Consider the following 19,933-nt stretch of genomic DNA (forward strand, 5'->3'; position numbering starts at 1 on the left):
TTTCTTCTTAAAACTATAAAAGCCAAAATGAGATGATTTAAGAAAATTATTTTATGAGGGTACGTAGCATGTTGGTAGCTGAGTTTGTAATTTAATTACCCACGTATGCTCTCGCATTATGCATGGGTACTATAAGCCAAATCTGATACATACAATATTTTTAATAACTTTTAAAAAGTAGATGTACTTATCTATACGAAAAAACCTCATAGGTAGGTAATAAAATATTAGCTTATTTATTCAGGGGTGTTTATTAGGAAAAAGTTATATCTCTCCGCAACTGAGGACTAGGCTAATTTAAATTTATATTGTGACATCAAAATGATATCTAATGGATGCCAATCGCGCGTACTTGTTCGTGCACTGTCGCGAGCGAGACGTACGGGCGACTGACATCCTGTATATATCCTTTATATGAACTGACCTCCTAGTAAAAATCTGATAGAGAATGTTCGACCCGGAACGAGCGCGACGTTAAGTGCAATCGCGCCTAGCGGACACTAACAATTTAAATCGGGCTTTTTCGATTTTCGCCGTGTCACAAACATTTGCATACAAAAAGGCAATGTTTCGTTTCTGGTCGATTGGGGTTTTACACACGTCACGGTGCAACAATCACGACCCAGTTCATTTTGAAAACATTTAGCAATACATTGCAATAATCTAATTTACAATTAAAATACCTACCTGTTACGATTAAGTTACATATTTATACAAACTGACTAGATTCTCTATTTAGAAGTTATTCCGAAACACAAAAAGATTGGGCTATCTACACGACCCATACTGTTATAAAATAGTTTAGTAGGTATATAATAAATTTACACAATTAAAATTCACTTGTTATTATTTGACATTTTCTTGACACCAGATTTATTCTAGTTATTAGATGAATTCATCACGAATCCTAATTAAAAGTAACAAATACGAAGCACACAAAGAACGATTTATCTCTAACCCTCCTCATCTTCCATTTCGAGGGACAAGTATGAATTTACAAAATGTAATATGTACCGCAAAGGGGGTCGCAGGTTAATAGGGTTAAGGCAGGACAACACATGACAGCCTGCCAACTAACAAGAGATAATGTTACACGCCCGAACCGTGGCTGGTCGGGAATGAAATTAATTGTAACAATAATTCACTGCTACAGACCACTGTATAATGCCGCCCGGCTGCCACAAGGCAAACTTTCAGTCTACATCGTTTTGTTTCACAAGATTCGATTGCAAACTTAAGGTGCAGTGCGTTCAGCCAGCTGAGTTTTTGAAAAATGCGCTTTTATAGATCAGAGAAATATGAATATTCATATAATTTCATTGATGTGAAACCTGATTTAACAACTTTCGCTTGATAGAAAAAACGTCTAAAACACACCATTAAACATTTGTAACTATTTTTGCACAAAAGCTATTAACATCAAAATTGCTTCTAAAAATGCGTATATTTATTTTTGATCGAACTCATCGATTACTTTTTATGCTAAAACTAACTAAAAATAACAATTCAATAACAATGATTAACGCAATCCCGGGCGCGCAAGGCCGTCCGCTCAATGCTCAGCGAGCTGAGTTCGGAAAAGGACCCGAACTAACGGCGCCTTAATTGTTCAAACCAAAACTTACAGTAATTTTAATTTATGCAGACGGTGACTTGATAAAAACTAAACGAACCGGTCAGAAGTCCTAAGGGAACTTTTATTTTAACTAAATTTTACCTGCCTGGGGCCGGAAAAAACGCATAATTAGTTGCCGCAGAGTGCCAATTGAATACCTGGAAAGAAGAGACACCGTCATGAATATTCAGAAATGCTTTTAGTGAAAGTTTATTGAAAAGAAAAGGGGAGGCTTTTGGGCTTAAGAAACAATGATTTAGGTACTATACATACATATACAGGTTAAGTAGGCGTTACAATAGAATTTTGGGGCCCCTTATAAATGCAATTTCAGGCTTTTTTTTGTGAAATTCAGCTATTGTAATCACTTTTACCTATTACTTACCTCCTATCTATTTAGATAATTAAAGAGCAATATAGACCTAACATAATTTGTTTAATAAACAGCTATTAATACATGTTTAATACGTCCTTCTTACCAAACTACTTAAAATGGTAGATAAGATGTCCACCATGTAGGTAATTAAAAAGGCACAAAGCAATATTTTTGTTAAAATATCGGTATTTTAACTGGTTCATGTCCCTCCCGTGATATCCTGCGTGGACCACACAATTCCAGATGGCAAATTTCCACTTTAACTGGTTCATTTACTTACTGATCATACTTTTGGCTTCACAAATCTTTTACATAAGCGTGGCTTCACAAGTCACGCTTATACAAATCTTAATAATTAATCCCGTCAAGCAATAATCTCATAAAACACACAGTTATAATAACCTAGACCAATACCCGCCACCGAGCAAATCCTTTTATCTTTCCCGTCGGCTGAGCTCCGCCCCGTGTGTGAATAGACAAAATACCGATTAATTATTATTTGTTCGCATTCGACCAGTCTCACTCTCGGTCACACAAAATGGTGGATTTTCATTCAGAATTTTATTCTTGTCGGTTACATTTTTCTCTCCTTGATATGCTAGAATAACATAACTTTGTAACTTAATTACTTAGTGTTACTTATATCTGTATTTTCTTGTGACTCTATTAACTGTATCTACGAGTATGTAATTAATAAATCCATACTATCCATACTAATATTATAAATGCGAAAGTCTGTCTGTCTGTCTGTCTGTGTGTTCCCTCTTCACGCTTAAACCGCTGAACCGATTTTGATGAAATTTGGCATAGAGATAGGTTGAGTCCCTGAGAAGGACATAGGATAGTTTTTATCCCGAAAATCATCCCTTAAGAAAGTAAAAAGCGGAGTGGAATTGAGATAATTAGCCAAGTGCCTGCTAATTTGTGTGCATAATATGCTCAAATTTAGATTGCTATGAGATTTTCTCCAGGCGCTATTCTTACTCTAGCTGCGGTTACTAAGTCCACGCAGACGAAGTCGCGGGCAAAAGCTAGTGAGAAATAAACAGCACTAGACAAGTCGCCCAAAGGCCTATAGAGAGGGCTTCCGTTCCATTCTAATTTAAATCGTTATTTTGACAAATCAAAATTGCATTTTATTTTGTCTTGGCAGGTTTCGATGTCTGGGAGGCTAGAGGATATTGCTAATCATGTTGTCGGTAATAAATGAATGTAAGTACCTAATGATGACTTGGAGAAATATCTACTGCTAATTAGAGGAAGTAATATCTTTTCTGCTTTGGGATTTGAGAAATAACTATAATATTTAAAAAAATCATAATTATAATATTGTGTTATGTATTATATATGCTTTATTGTACATATGTAGAAAAAGAAATACGGGAAACACAGTTACATAGTTAAATACAACAAAGGAAATTTATCCCTATATGGGATCTCTTCCAGTTAACCTTTGAAGAAATGAGTAGAAAAGAAGCAACGATGAATAACAAACACAAAACAGTAGCTCCGCATAAACACACGTCTCTTGGCCTACGAGTACCTATGTTGTCACGTCGACCGATATTCATAAACGAGTCGCATCGCGTCATGACAATCCTGCTAAGCTCGGACAGTGTTTAAGCTCGATAATACCTAACCCCAAACATTTGGTTTGTAGTAACGAAGTGCACACATTGGCTATTAACTTACAAATCAAATCATCATTACTATCATTGGAATCTAGACATCAGCATACAATCGACTGACTAGATAAAGTAAATGTCCCGGTGCTGGACGCTGTTATAAATGGTCGCCGATTTCTATTTTAATTACAGCCAATCATCATTATCTTCCTCGCGTTGTCCCGGCATTTTGCCACGGCTCCATGGGAGCCTGGGGTCCGCTTGGCAACTAATCCCAAGAATTGGCGTAGGCACTAGTTTTTACGAAAGCGACTGCCATCTGACCGTCCAACCCAGAGGGGAAACTAGGCCTTGTCGGGATTAGTCCGGTTTCCTCACGATGTTTTCCTTCACCGAAAAGCGACTGGTAAATATCAAATGATATTTCGTACATAAGTTCCGAAAAACTCATTGGTACGAGCCGGGGTTTGAACCCGCGACCTCCGGATTGCAAGTCGCACGCTCTTACCGCTAGGCCACCAGCGCTCTATTTTAATTACAGCCAATAGAGTTGAAAAAAAAAATGGGCATTCATCTATTGGAACTAACAGGTTATCAGTTATCAAACACATCGCTTTTAGCTTTATCTAGGTACCTCATTCTAACATTGTCATTACGATTTGTATGCATTTTACCCATAAATCAAGTGTCGTGTGTCGATAATTCTGTTATGAATTTGTAATTACAATCCTCGAAGCACGGGTGTTAGTCAAACTCAATGAAATCGTACAGGAATTCCAACTATGAGCTAATTCACGGCATTCAGTAATGACGCGTCAATAGAGTGTAAAATTGACTCATATGAATGTCTGTGGTGTGAATGTATGAATGTCTGTGGTGGGAACACACAAAGTTTTTGTTTTAGAGTAGAAAAAACTAATAAAAATAGGAAATAAAAAGTGACCAAGCTCTCCAGTGCGCTGTTTCTATCCCAGCCCTGGGCACGGCGCGTCATTCTATATTTTTTAAATAAAATATTTAGATTTTTGTTCTCGTTATAAAGTACAGTATTGTCACTGAAAAAGTATCAGATTTTGTATTCGAAGATTAAAAAGTTTCATCGACAAAGAATAAAATTTATTGATTTACATCAATTTATTATTTAACTGAAAGACAAATCAGTTGTTTAGACACACGACACATTTGAACATCAAGTAAGTATGTATGTATTTGCATTCATATTATTTTACGTACTCTTCTTAAACCGCTTCCCGAAACATTTACTATGTAGTTATGCTACGCATGCATATACTTAGCGTGATAAACTGATATAAAATCGGTACTGATATAAAATCAAATTTTAACACAGACTTAATCAAGTGACTCATTTAGCTCAAATCGTTTAACGCTGAACTAATTCCTGACCGAGCACGCACTAATGACTATCGTCATCTGTTTGTAATTACGCGCTGTGGAAAAATGCCCTTGTTTTTACACAACGATCACGTACTGAGCGGCAGCTGAAAAATAATGTCACTTTAATTATAGGCCGGTATTAACAACTTTTCATATCTAACAAAGATAGATATAACTCCGTAATAGATGGATACAGTCTAAGGAATAAACGTGTCTCGAAAATCACGAAAATTTTATTCTCGATCAGATGGCGCCACTACCTTTGGCCTACTCTCGTATAGAGGGCGTTGACGGTTTCGTTTGTTATTTAAAAAATTTAACGCATATCAGTGAAAGAACATGGGTCAAAATCATATAAAAATAATTAATACAAATAAAAAAAAACATTTATCCATATTTAAATACATTTTATCGTATTTTTTAAATCTTCATTTTTAGTTTTAAAGTGTGTCGATAGATGGCAGTGAATTTACTGTGGTTACTGAAAATTTACTATGACAGTTCTGCCGCCTTAAGGAGAAAAACCATAAGTGACAATTTTTGCGAAATTGAGTTATTGACACCCTCGAAATCAGGAAGAAAAATGTGATTTTTCTATCTAGCAGTTATTTCTTTATCTTTAACAGGTCAAGATTTAGACAAGCATAACTACACGCCATTTTGGTAAAGTTAGTTCCTTTTTGAGAAAGAAAAAGCATAAGTATATATTCATAGACAGAAAAGTACTAAAGGGACGACTTGTGTTTTTTTTTCCTTTTGTGTTGAATTTAAGCCCAACATCTATTTCATAAGAAGAAAAACCATAGTTTAGGATTACATAAAATTTCTATGTAAAAAACCCTTAAGTTGACAAAAATGTTCATTTTTGTTAGTAAAAAAATATTATTAGTCATAACTCTTGGAACCTAAAAAAACATAAGTTGCACGTTATGTTTTTTCTGTCTCGTATGACTCTTCCTTATGCTTTTTCTGCTTAGTGTCGGTTTCAAAAACAGTGAACTTGTGGTTTATTTCTTAAACATTGTTGTCAGTTATGCTTTATCAGGCTAGTAGGTAGTCCCCCTCCGGTCTCCTCAAAGACAGATTTCGGGCGGTTCACTTGGCGCGCGCGGCTTGATCGGTTTTTTTCCTTGGGAAGACGTTGCGAGTACGACGCAGTACGCATGTATACTCCTGCCTATTTTGAAAAACATGAGAAGTGTTAACGTGTATTGGTGTACCGCATTCTGTTTCAACCTTAGATTTTAATACAAAAGGACATTTTTGCAGGTAAAAATTTTGGCTTGGCATTTGGTTTCAGTTTCAGGGTTATATTTGCCTTTTTAAAACTACCCCAGCCTGGTTCAAATACAAAAGAGCTCTTTTTTTATTTTCTCTAGATACGCCTAGCTGTTTATTTGGAACATCTAGACACGCGGCAGCGTGTCCAGCCAAGTTAAAAGAAAAAGCAGCAACCGTGTGTTATATTACACGAACCATTTTGAGCTACTTTTGACCCCTTCATAACTTGAAACCTTTATATGACCTGCACATATGAAAATTGGCACATTTATTCAAGCCCCTTAGCTTGTCTAGAATACGAAATTTGGGTTGGGTATATTAGGAGCACCTAATGGCAATGTGTCATAAATGTTACTATTAAATTTTTGTTATCAAGAGAGAGACCTTTTTTTCTTCCGAAATGTCATGTAATAACTTGTAATTATAACAATTCAGTTGTTCCTCGTAACTCCTCCAATTTCCACCACAAAAAATTTCTAAACTCGTAATAGGGAGCATGACTGGTGTGACATCTTAATGTTTTTGGTTTTTTCTTATTCTGGAAGCAATTTTCGTAAGTCGACGATACTCTGATTTGAGCCTGGCGATGATAGTAATTGTTTTATGAGTTGCGATAATGTATCCTTTGGTAATTCATGTATTACCACTTGCAATTTTTATTTTAAATTCCTCTAGTAGTGACATTATCGATCTTTAGATTGTACCTCATTTTCATTACATTATTACCTAAAGATCTCTAAAAGCATCTGTACTTAGTGGAATCTAATTGTAATAAATTTGAGTTTTAGAGTTTTGAATGATTCACGGTTAGTTTCACTAGACTTATATTGACCGGGATATAGACCGTGATTACCTTTTGTATTATTTGTGAGCTCCCGATATTTCGACGCAGTTACATGCATCATGTTCACGGGTGACTGAAGATAGCGGGTGGGTGTCAAAGTTGTGTAGACAGCGCTCTGTCTACCCTCATTCTTGCGCGTCGGCTGCGTTCACTTTCAACGTTACCAACGGTCGCATTCACACTTGTTGGTCCGGTCGCGGTCGCGATACTCAAAGATATCTAAAAGTATCTTATTTGTTTTCTTTTAATAAATAATTTTGATTCCTCATCGTATTTTTATGAATTCCTTTAACGAGATAAATCATAATTTGATTACTTTAACTAAGCAAAAAAACCACAAAGTACCCAATTGTGCTTTTTCAGTTTCTAGATCGATTAGTAACATAAGCACAACTGTGTACTTGTGCTTTTATTTCTTAGACATCGTAGTGCAAAACTAACACAAAAAACATAAGTACGCACTTATGTCATTTAATCTTAGTAAAGATATTTTTATTCTATTTGTTTTACGAGGTAGTAACTATTTTTTCTAAATAACTTATTTAAATAAATAGATAATCGAATAATTTATAATGCATAAAAATTCTACACTATTACTTTGTTCATTAACAAAAGTTTCAACTTTGTACTTAGAATTTAACCTATTTGAACAGGAGCGCAAAGTTTTTTGGCTTTTTCTCGAAACTTACTTTTTGTCAGTTATGGTTTTTTTCCTTGAGACGGCAGAGTTAAGTACCGCTCTATCTTATTATATCATCTTTGTATCTACACATAGAAGGCTTTATTATGTATAACGCTTTGACATTATTCGTGCGCAAAGTTGAAGGAAACAATTTCGTTGCCTTTTTTTTCTCGAGTGGCTACAAGCATTATATCAATTTACATATTTATTTGTATAAAAATGCATATTATAATGTTAGAGCGCAATCTTTATTATCGCAATCCCGAAGCTTAACTTTTAAAGATCAGTCGACACTAGCTTAGCAAAGCCGCATATACTACAGTAATATCAAAACGAGGGTAATCCCCAGAATTTACGTAACAATTTCTTTATTATACCGGCACAAAGGGACCGTGACCGCCACAAAAACCTGAGATTTACCCTGACAATGTCCTTTCTTTGGGCATGATGCGAGCATTTTTATAAACGTTCCCCTGTTGTGAGGACAGACAGCTCTGAGAGGACATCTTTATAATCATAGTAGTAGACCAATATTGTTATACCAGTGGTGTGCAATAAAAATAGATTTAAACATTTTTCATGCTTGCTATTTTTTTGGGGTTCCGTACCCAAAGGGTAAAAACGGGACCCTATTACTAAGACTACGCTGTCCGTCTGTCTGTCACCAGGCTGTATCTCATGAACCGTGATAGGTAGACAGTTGAAATTTTCACAGATGATGTATTTCTATTGCCGCTATAACAACAAATACTAAAAAGTACGGAACCCTCGGTGCGCGAGTCCGACTCGCACTTGGCCGGTTTTTAAATCTTATCGCAACAACGCTCCCAGCTAAAACCAAACGTGAAGACATTACGGAACAATAATTCCCAACATGCAATAATATCTACCTGCCTTAAACATTATAGCATTTTTTTAATCGTACATAAACAGTAGGTTTAGCACAGGAGCGCGCCGACACGACAGTATCTCGCCAGCGAGATATACTACCCGTCCCTCTCGAATCAATTCAGTTAGAAAACGATGCGGGACTGTCGCGGCGCTCCTGTGCTAAGCCTACAGAGAATGCTATCTTCTCGATTGCGCTACAGAAACCACAAAACCACTTAACTAAGGTAAGAACTTTTTATTGACCTGCTTTCAGACTCCTATTTACATGCAACCTCAATAACGTCTTCAGCCAGCTCCACAACCTTGGGCTCCGAGCCTTTCCACCGTTCCTCTAACCCCGGATTATACTCTCATTTCTGCAAATGTATTCTATATTGTATTGTCGCTGACCGCACGTTTTTTCGACAATGACCACCGAAAATGCCTTATTCAGTGAGGGAGATTGGGCGGAATGGATACAGGAATGAGGAACCTTTAAAATGAACTCGGACGGAAATACGATTATACAGGTGGGTAGTCAAGATAACGTGGAATTTAAGTTGGATTGATACAGGATCCGAGTCAACCTTGCGTGTCAGAACGAAACGTTTCGTTGCGTGAGAAGGAATTAACGACAGGGACTAAGGTTATATTTATTTTAATCGAACGGTGCTCAAGTTTACCTACCTGGATGAGTACAATTTCATATTGTATTTAGACAATTTTTTACGGGTTTCATAACACCACCATTTAACAAAACGGCGTGACTGTCAAAAACATCAAATACCTAAAACTAACTCTACAACACCAATCTTCCCATAATTGATAGGATCACGCGTTACTTTGCAGAAATCCATATTAATTAAAACAATAATAATCAACTGTAATAGATGTCATATATTAAAGAAAAAATGACGAAGCCATCCAGTGGTGAAGGCCGGATTCGAACCGGCGTCTTTAGCTATCCCGGCTAACGCCATGAACCCCTAGGCCACCTCGCCACGGCGGTACCCGTCCCAATTTCTCGGCTATATACCATCTTAGTAAGACTAGGCGTCTTTGACCAGCTCTATGGGCAAGCAGTGCGCGCTTGCACCTCCTAAACGAATTCCTTACGGAATTACGTTATAGCGAGAGAGACTGGTGCTGCCATCTACGAACAAGTTTGGAAACAAACCAAATTATTTTATTAAATATTTTGATTAATAATGCTTAATGTGTTTTTGTCGTATTTATTTTTGCGGAAAGAGGGTGGGAACACTCAAGTGTAACGGTTTAACACGTTATTATTTCGCGGATTAGAAAAGCCATATATTTTTTTAACCAATTTTCCTGATATGCGGATTGCCGCTTTTCTTAATGCAACCATTGGGTTGCATGAATAAAAGGTTCCGACGAATTGAGAACCTCCTCCTTTTTTTAAAGTAGGTTATAAAATATCTTAATGTAGCTAAACTTCAACAACGTTAAAGTACATCGTCCACTGTGTTCGTTTAAATCAATGGCCTAATAAAATCCTGTACGAAAACATCCTTTCGTCAAAATACCATAAAATCTGATTTAAAGCGGCATTAAATCAACGGTTTCCAATAAAAGAGTCCTTTGTTTACATTGCACCGGTATCGATGCTCGCAGCAGCATCCGTTCACCGTTAATTCTCATCTAAACGCGACCGACGCCAAAGGGGAGTTCACACCTTATCTACGAGAGGCAGTCTCTTTAAAAAACAAAAAAATGCAGAGATCTATCGCAAGGGTGGGGACTCGCTTCAGAGAAAATCCTAAGAGATTACGCACTGAGTGATTGCTCTTTCCAAACTCTGCGGCGACGCTCAGAAAAGTGAATGTTAAAGCCGATGCATCTTATGATTTACCTTGAGTTTGCGAGAACTATTATTATCAACCCAAACATATTTACAACCTAAATCCAACCGTAGTACTTTTAAAATAAAGCTCACTTCTTCATGTTGACTTCAGTCCGTATTATCGTATAAAAATTGCTGAATTGCCATCTCTCGACGTGACGCCTGTGTACTGTGATGGGGAAAGTTTTCTTATTATTTTTTATTTATTACATTCTCGGCGTTGTTGCTAGCAAATTTTATTTATTAAATAGCTTGAGGTAAATGTTTACGTGTAATGTTAAACGTATTACTGGTTGGTTCTCCTTTCAGTAAATCTTTAATAACTTATTGTTTCTCAACAAACTCGTTTTTAGCGCATGCTAACTATGCCCAAATCATCTGTTTTACAAAATAAATCAATTAAATTATGGTCAGTTTTTATCCAATAAAGAAAAATAAATCGGCGCAGTTATAAAATTATAATTAAAAAAATACAGCCGAATTACCAATCTTGTCTAAGTCCATGTCCAACAAAAGTAAAGTAAATATTACCGTAGAATATTATTATTTTTGAATATTGCTCACTTTACGAACGATAGCAATTACGTACTTATTTAAACACCGCCGAACAACATTTGCCTTTTTTAAACAGAAATCAGTTAACCCTTTCTATTTCCGCTATTTTTAGCCCGTCCGACCGGAAACATAAACCCGTGAGCGACACCTGATAGCGACGCGTCCGGACCGCTTCCGTTTCCGTTCGTTTGCCACTATTGTTTACTTAATTCGCAATCACAGCATTATTAAATCAATGTCTGAACCGTAATTGAGTATAGGGTTTCTTTGTTTTAGGACCTTCAACCCGACAGCCTTCTGAGCACACTTCCCATCTTTAGCAATTTGAACTACGTTTTCTACTTATTTTAAGTTGTATTTATGAGACCCTTATTTTAATACAAAATATTTATCGTGTAAAAATTTAAAAAAAATGTATAAGTATAGAGCAACACGATTTATCGTCATACTCCGAGTTCTCATTATGAACTAAAGCAAATTGAATAAAACATATTAGGATGTCTTATTTTTATAAACATGTAACAATGTATTTTATAAGTATACATTTACTAGTTTGTGTTATTTTCTAGCTCATTCACAATCAAATGTACATAAGTAAGCGATAGCTTTTATACCTGCACGTGGAAGATATTATGTGTAACGTTAGAAACGTGCCCTTCGAGGCACTACATAACTAAATTATAAGTCTTCAGTGTCGTCACATACATTCAGTGTGTTCATATCTTACATATAACAAGCTATATTACACCAATAAAATTAACAATAATAATAATAGTCGTTTCGGCGAACGGTCTCATAGCGAAGAGGCTCGACCAACACCTTGAGAGACTCGCTAGGTGGTTGGATCAAGGGTTAGATGCAGAAGGCGGTGCTCTTGGACACGGCGCGGATAGTCCGCCGGTTCCTCTCTGCGGCCCTGACCACCGGCAGCTTGGGCCCTGCCCCGCTGCTGACGGCACCCTAGGTTAGGTTTTTTATAATATGTTTATATGTATTCTGTATTGTTTTTCAACGTGTTTTTGTATTTTATTTTTATATCCATATTAGGTTTTTTATGATGTGTTTATATATTTTTTGTAATGTTTTGTAAGTGTTTTTGTATTTTACTTTTATATGCATGTTATAAAACCCTAACCTAAGACTCAAAATAAATAAAGGAAATAATAATAATAAAATACTTTATTGTGCACTACAAAGAAAAATGCATGTAACAAACAAAGACAGGACATAAGTGAGTAGGTAACAACAGGCGGACTTATCGCTTAAAAGCGATCTCTTCCAGACAACCTAAAAAATAAAAATGAATTATGAATAAGTATATATGAAGGTACTTAAAAAATAAAATACCTTTTACAAAAACAAAACGGACGAGTTTTAACCGTCGAAATTTTGCGTTACTATTTATGTGTTCTTTTATAATTTGTGTGGCACTATCCGCGCTATCGAGACCCGTCAAAGCCACAATCTGCTCACTTTGGCGCGCGAACCCCACCCACCATCTTGCCATTTTGTTTTTGACACTTCACTTTAATCACTGCGTGAAAACATAAACAGTCCCGTTTTCATTTCGAAGAGAGCAATGTTTCCCGCCAAAGCGAAAATGTTGCGTTTTAAATAATGCCGCCTTTGTGTAAATGAACAGAAAAAATGGTGTTTTAACATCTAATGCATTGTTGGGAGCTGTGCGTAATTTTAATTTTGAGAAAGAGAAAATATTGTACGGAATTAATCCTCTGATATTTCTATCTAAGTTTTGTGATGATGTCTGTATTTATTGTATGAATAGTGTCAAAATTATTGATTCATACTTTTATGCATAACTAATATAACTATATAACACTTTATGAATATCACTGATCTTGAGGCCCATAGCGAGCCTTTTCATACGGAATTGACCTTGACTTGATGAAAATGAAGTTATATCCCTACTGTCTTCGTCCAATGCTGTTTGATAATATGATTGTTGTAAATCAAGATGGCTAAAATATATAGCGCCTGACAGAGAATCTAAAATATCTGTAATATTTGGCAGTGGAAATTTGTCGTCCTGGATAACATTGTTTACTTTTCGGTAGTCGATGACTAAACGCCATTTCTTTGTACTGTTTTCAGACTTTTTTGGTACTAATAGTATCGGACTATTCCAATCACTTTTAGATTCCTCAATGATATCGTCCTTGATCATTTGATCGACCTGCCTATTAACTTCTGTTTTCATTGACGCTGGTAACCTATACGGTTTTGTATATATGGGTTTCGTGTTCGGTTTTACTGTGATACTTTGGCTCGATACATTCGTAATTCCTAATTTATCCCCGTCTAAATGAAAAACATCGGCGTATTTGGCACATATTGACTCTATCAGTTTTCTGTCTTCGGCATCTAAATGATCTAACTTCAAAGACGATAATAACCTTTTAACCCTTTCTACTCCGTTGTCACATTTTTGAAAGTTACGAATGTTATAATCACTCAAATTATCTAAAGTAGGTTCAAAAATAGGTAATTCTATGTTTTCGTCACTTGTATTTAAAATTCGTACGGGTATCCTGCTTTGTTTAACTCTGCTTATACTTCCCGCTAAAAATACATTTTCGGCCAATTTTTCGGAGTTTATAACGTAATCTTTCCTTAAATCGAATGATTTTACCTTAATTAAATGTATAGACTCACTTCTCGCTGGCAAAGATAAACAAGTTTCGTTTTCATTATTTCTTTGTATTCGTAACACACACCTTTGATTTCCATAATGCAAAGTAAGCTCGTTCTTTGTTAAGTCTATAATCGCACCATAAGTTCGCATGAAATCTAAACCAAGAACCCCGTCCGCATGACACGGCATATCTTGATCTTGCAAAACGTGAAACCTATGCCTGAGTTGTATCGTATTTCCGTTATACAAAGTTACGTCCGTCACTTGTTTACTAGTAATACTGCCACCTACTCCTGATATAATAGTACCCTTCTCATATATCTGCGATTCTGTGGGAACGCTACTTTGTTGCAAAATTGATATACTAGCCCCATTGTCTATCATAAGAATAAGATTTTTTCCACCTACAGTAAAATTTACATAATCTAAACCGTCGCATATAGTTAAAACCTTATGCTCGAAAAAACTGAAGTCGGTCTGTCCCGTCACTTGACGAACTGTGGGGGGTCTGCGGCTCGTGAGTATAGGTATATATGTTTCCGCGGCGTCCGCGACTCCTGCGAGTACTGGGATGTCCCCTAAAATTCGTACGTTGCCCACGGCCCCTGTGAAAATTATTGCTAGGTACAGTACCTCTATTAGTGGGGTAGCGTGGTGTCCATGGGCTGTGGTAGACTCTGGCTCGATTGGATTGGTAGCTGGTGGGTCCGCGCCCATGCCAGCCGTAGCGCTGTGGCTGCTGGAAACCTCTTCTGTAGCCGTAGTTCATGTTCATGACTACTGGCTCGGGCTGGGGCCGCGCCAGCTCCTCGTCTTGGGCGGCTCTGACAGCTTCTTTTAACTCTGTGTATTCTCGGGCGGCTAAAATGGTACTAAGACGGCGGTTCCTCAAACCGTCCGTGAATTTCTTTATCGCTAAAGACTCGTTGATCGGTCTAAGGATATCGCGCGCCTCGGGTTTCCCGTCGGCTTGCGCTATCGTTAGGCCAATGAACAACTCCTCTATTTTATCGCCATATTGAGTAATAGACATATCGCGCTGTGCTATGGTATGTAATTGTTCAAGTAATGAGATTGCGGATTTCTTTGGCAGCAAATATTTTTGTAGATCAGACACTAATTCGATAACCGTTTCATAACTCGATTTAAGTTTTAGTTGTGCAATCTTATTAATTCGTGTTTTAAGGACAAATGAAATTAGTAATTTTTTCTCGCTACTTTCGTTCAATATACTGTCTAACATTTCGATACCGGAGATCATTCTTTCCACGGTCTCGTCCTTCCCGTCCAAAATAGGTATTAAGCTGTTCGCTTCTTTTATTTCGAATTTTTTCTCCATTTTAATTGGTTTTTCGGTTACACACTCGGATACTTTATATTGTAAGATTTTACTATAAGCCTTATCTATTTTTTCACACAACAATTCTAAAATATAACACTCCTCTGACTCAGATAGATTATCTAAATTAACAGAATTGATTAAAGATCGATAGTCCTCATATATCGACTGTGCATTGTCAATTTTTTCCTGACCGGGTTTTAGTTGCCTTCTAGCCTCGCCTAATTTCCGTAGGTATACGCGTATATTTTCTAACTTATTATATATAGTCTGTAATTCTAAATCCATACCCTTAACATCTTCGACGCTTTCCACTTCCGACACTTTTCACTTCACACACACACTATATGTAAAACGTCGCGCTTTTCATCCTCCGCTTATGCGCCTTCCTCCTCGTCCTTGGCCGGAACTGCCTTCCTCGTGGACAGCCTTGCTTGCACTCGTGCCCAAACTTCTCTTCTGACTTCTTTGTGTATGTATTTTTGCTGTGCCTTCTTGAAGAACTTGTACAGGACGCAGCAACCGATGCAGGCGAGTACGACGAGAAGAACGCTTACAAGGATGTTATTGACTATTGTGTGATGCTCGCTCCTGTCTGTCGCATCATTCGATCCAGCCGCGTTCTGGGTGATCACAACTTCCTTCTCCTCCTGTTTGCTGTATCCTTGTCCCATCACTCCTGAGTTACTGTGTTTCTCGTACACGAAAATCGCCCGTAACGTATTAATCGTCTATAGTACTGCCGCTTACGCAGTCCATATTATAATAAACACGCTCACACCGAGACGGCGAAAACGCTGACACTAACATCGTGCGGCCCGGCGGAGCCCGCGCTCGAGGTCACGGTCGCCATGCGGTAAGCGTGGGACTCGGAGGAGAATTGAAACACACGTGCTTGCTTGTGGACGTCTATAATGTAACTAACTTCTACGTACATCGATAACTTATATCTATATCTTATATTACTCACACCTCACTTATCAATATATGATGCGGTAAGCGTGGGACTCGGAGGAGAATTGAAACACACGTGCTTGCTTGTGGACGTCTATAATGTAACTAACTTCTACGTACATCGATAACTTATATCTATATCTTATATTACTCACACCTCATCTGGGGGGTTGCTGAGAAAAAAAAATTGATGTAAATTCATTTTTTTTTTATATGAAACTATGCATACACAATCAAACATCTTTGTTTTAAGTATGTAAAGAAATTTAAACATAGCCATGGTACAACAAAACACAATTAAGAAATATGTTTACATAAAGCCAAATTATTAATGTTAACACAACATGATAAAAGGGGGCAGTGACACATGTGTCACTGGTTAAAAATCTTAGTTCTATTTTTATGAACAAGATCGATCTTACCATCTATTTCTAACTTAACATTTACTCCATCGTCCTCAATTACTTTAAAAGGTCCTTTAAAAAGATTATCAAATTTTTTTCCAGTTTCTGACTTAATCAAAACTAGATCATCTTTTTTATAAGTCACTGAGTTAGATAACTTATCATAATACATTTTTCGTAATTCCTTAGATTTTAACAAATTTTCCTTTGCATCCCTATGAGCTAACTGTAGTCTATATTTTAACTCTAGAGCATAATTATCTGGATTATACAGTGGTTTTACAGTTTTTATCAGATTACTTGGGATTTGACATTTTTTTCCGAAAACCAATTCAAATGGCGAATACTTTGTAATTGAATGTACTGTTGTATTGTATGTGAAGCACCAGAAAGGTAGCCAGTCGCTCCACGTGTCCGGGTGACTATCGCATTGTATTCTCATAAAAGCGGCTAAATGTTTATGCATATTTTCTAACGCACCTATCGATTGGTGGTGATAAGCGGTCGAATTGATCTTACCTATTTTTAATATCTTACATACTTCTTCCATAGTGGATGACATGAATTCGGTACCTCGGTCCGTCGATATTGTACCTGGAATACCGTACCTTAATATAAAATTATTAACTAGAGTTTTTGCTACACTAATTGCATCCTTGCGTTGCAATGGGTAAGCTTCAATATATTTCGTTAGTTCGCATTGTAACGTTAGAATGTACTTATTACCTTCTGTATCGGTGTCTAGCGGTCCTACCAAGTCGAGATATATTTTCTCGAACGCTGACGATGCTGTTGTCGTAATAACCATAGGTTGTCGTATATTTTTAGAGTACTTCGCTACCTGGCACTTACTGCATTTTTTCACGAAGTCCCTGACGTCACTCTCTAAAGTTGACCAATAATATTTAGACTTGATATTATTTACCATTCGGCGAACGCCGGCATGTCCGCTCGTTGGTAGTAAATGATAGTCGTTAATGATAACTCGTCTCTCGTCTTTGTCATCTATTCGAATTATATTTCCTAGGATTTTTATTCGTGGTCCGGACCAGTCTTTCAACGTTTTTATTTCATTTAACAATGTTTTTATAAATAACGCGTTTTTATCATTTCTTATCATACATAACTCGTCTATATTTATTTTTCTACAGAAATCGCTTAACATATTCACAAATACGACTCGCGTGAAATGAGATATATAGTTAAGGTTTATGTAAAGACGTTTTTTATCCCTTGCGTACGCAAAACATTCCTTTTCTCTTGTTATTAACTTATTTTTTCTTAATTTTCTTAACTCTTCTTCTGATTCAAATAACATTTCTACGGAGTCATTAGGTTTTCTTAATATCTCCACAATTCTCGGTTGATCAGACCTCGAATTCTCGGGTATACTAGGATCTCCTACACTCTCGTCACACAACTCCTCTTGCCTTAACTCTTTACTCTGTTTCCTTGTCATAACCGTGATTTGTTCGCTCATACTTTTTAATTCGTCGGACGAAATTGTAATTCTACTTAACGCGTCCGCCACTACATTCGAACTTCCTTTTATGTATTCTATTTTATAGTCGTATTCTTCTAATTGTAATCTAAATTTAATTAATCTACTAGATGGATCCTTCATGCTGAAAAGGTATAAGAGTGGTCTGTGGTCCGTCATTATTGTGAAATGTTTCCCGAATAAATAAGGTCTAAAATAGCGTACACTCCAGACAATTGCTAATAGCTCCTTTTGAATGACAGGGTAATTTAATTCAGCCTTATTCAAAGGTCTACTAGCATAAGCTATAGGTCTCCGATCTTTATTACAAAGTACGGATCCGATTGACCTTGAAGATGCATCTGTTTGAAGAATGTATTCATTTTGTGATGAAAAATCTGGATATTGTAAGATTGGGGGAGTAATAAGTTTCTCTTTTAGTTTATTAAACGCATGTTGACATTCTTCTGTCCATTGAAATGATATATTTTTTCTACATAATTTGTTCAATGGTAATGTTATTTCAGCGAAATTTGGAATAAATTTCCTGTAATAATTACAAAAGGCTACGAATCTCCTGACTTCATCACTGTTAGTTGGCACTGGGTAATTCTCTAAAACTTTGGTTTTTTGCGGATCTGGTAACACGCCTTCCGCTGATACTACGTGTCCTAAATAAAGTAGCTGTTTTTTCAGGAAATCACATTTTTGGGGGTTTACCTTCAAGTTGACCTTACGTAATCTTTCTAACACATCGATTAGGTTTTTATTATGCTGGTTCATGTTTCTTCCAAAAATAACTAAATCGTCCATATAAACAAAACATTTCTCGTACGAGAGACCCGACATGGCTATTGCCATTACGCGAGAAAATGCACTGGCACTGATCTTGAGGCCCATAGCGAGCCTTTTCATACGGAATTGACCTTGACTTGATGAAAATGAAGTTATATCCCTACTGTCTTCGTCCAATGCTGTTTGATAATATGATTGTTGTAAATCAAGATGGCTAAAATATATAGCGCCTGACAGAGAATCTAAAATATCTGTAATATTTGGCAGTGGAAATTTGTCGTCCTGGATAACATTGTTTACTTTTCGGTAGTCGATGACTAAACGCCATTTCTTTGTACTGTTTTCAGACTTTTTTGGTACTAATAGTATCGGACTATTCCAATCACTTTTAGATTCCTCAATGATATCGTCCTTGATCATTTGATCGACCTGCCTATTAACTTCTGTTTTCATTGACGCTGGTAACCTATACGGTTTTGTATATATGGGTTTCGTGTTCGGTTTTACTGTGATACTTTGGCTCGATACATTCGTAATTCCTAATTTATCCCCGTCTAAATGAAAAACATCGGCGTATTTGGCACATATTGACTCTATTAGTTTTCTGTCTTCGGCATCTAAATGATCTAACTTCAAAGACGATAATAACCTTTTAACCCTTTCTACTCCGTTGTCACATTTTTGAAAGTTACAAATGTTATAATCACTCAAATTATCTAAAGTAGGTTCAAAAATAGGTAATTCTATGTTTTCGTCACTTGTATTTAAAATTCGTACGGGTATCCTGCTTTGTTTAACTCTGCTTATACTTCCCGCTAAAAATACATTTTCGGCCAATTTTTCGGAGTTTATAACGTAATCTTTCCTTAAATCGAATGATTTTACCTTAATTAAATGTATAGACTCACTTCTCGCTGGCAAAGATAAACAAGTTTCGTTTTCATTATTTCTTTGTATTCGTAACACACACCTTTGATTTCCATAATGCAAAGTAAGCTCGTTCTTTGTTAAGTCTATAATCGCACCATAAGTTCGCATGAAATCTAAACCAAGAACCCCGTCCGCATGACACGGCATATCTTGATCTTGCAAAACGTGAAACCTATGCCTGAGTTGTATCGTATTTCCGTTATACAAAGTTACGTCCGTCACTTGTTTACTAGTAATACTGCCACCTACTCCTGATATAATAGTACCCTTC

General features: G+C 36.7%; 1 protein-coding gene and 1 non-coding gene across 2 annotated transcripts in view; both read right to left on the bottom strand.

Moving 5' to 3' along the window:
- The window catches only part of LOC134748801 (uncharacterized), a 215,160-nt gene that overhangs the window by 69,734 nt on the left and 125,493 nt on the right, over positions 1–19,933 (bottom strand). The gene's annotated exons all lie outside the window — the stretch shown is intronic.
- Positions 9,617–9,689, bottom strand: Trnas-gga (transfer RNA serine (anticodon GGA)). Its single transcript has one exon. It is a non-coding gene; the product is annotated as a tRNA-Ser (tRNA).

This window comes from Cydia strobilella, chromosome 17 (assembly GCF_947568885.1).
Source record: "Cydia strobilella chromosome 17, ilCydStro3.1, whole genome shotgun sequence".
In the NCBI taxonomy this organism is placed as follows: Eukaryota; Metazoa; Arthropoda; class Insecta; order Lepidoptera; family Tortricidae; genus Cydia; species Cydia strobilella.